The sequence below is a fragment of the Dendrobates tinctorius genome, unplaced genomic scaffold (assembly GCF_039654945.1).
Source record: "Dendrobates tinctorius isolate UK_male_01 unplaced genomic scaffold, ASM3965494v1 ptg000086l, whole genome shotgun sequence".
Classification (NCBI taxonomy): Eukaryota; Metazoa; Chordata; class Amphibia; order Anura; family Dendrobatidae; genus Dendrobates; species Dendrobates tinctorius.
In genome coordinates this window covers 1,307,426-1,308,251 of record NW_027361754.1, presented here as the reverse complement: position 1 = coordinate 1,308,251, position 826 = coordinate 1,307,426, and positions in this window count along the sequence as shown.

Sequence of the window (826 nt, the reverse complement as noted above, 5' to 3'; positions counted from 1 at the left end):
AGCCTGCATGGAAGAGAACAGTGCCACAGCAGGGGAGTTCCTCAAGTATACTGGATGATGTCCGCCATCTAAACACAGAAGCTGGAGGAGGAGACAGATAAGATAATTAGCTGCCTCAGACAGCATGCCTCTGCACACACATCAGGCTGGGAATGCCTCTTTAGTGGTCTGTGAGTGCCTCTTTAATGGGCATCATGCTTTTCTTTTGGATTTATATATGTTGGTGTGCTTAAAGGGAATCTTCCACCTAATGCTACCCTATGCAGCTGTCAGCAGGCCTGTATTGTCCTGCAGACACACAGAATAATGACACCAGTGGCGCTCCACTCCGAGGTGCCGTCTGGGTGCTGCAGCGCCCGGAACTAGGCGCATGCCAGCTATGTAATAGCACGACTAGGCTGGTCATGTGGTCACTAGCCCAGCTCTGCTGCCAGTTCTCAGCATTTCAGTGAAGCATTCAACACTCATGTGAATGACTAATATCCTATATATGAATAAATTGGCCAACACAAATAACGTAATGGGGAGGCTTGAAGTAAAGGACAGGTTTGCAGCTACTTGGCACATTTTCCTATTGTGCACTTATGTGCTTAAAGTGGGATTAAATTTCGTAACACACAGCTCTCTGCATCCATTCTCCTGCTGCCATCCATATCTGCACACACTGACCAGCAGATCCATACACACACTCATGCACAGATTACACACAGCAGATCAGACCTTCCTGCATAGAAATATGCCATACATAGGAAATCAATACCGACCTTCACATTTAGTGATCACACTTGTACGAGATGTGTTTCTCTGCCTGCTCTTATGACTAAAG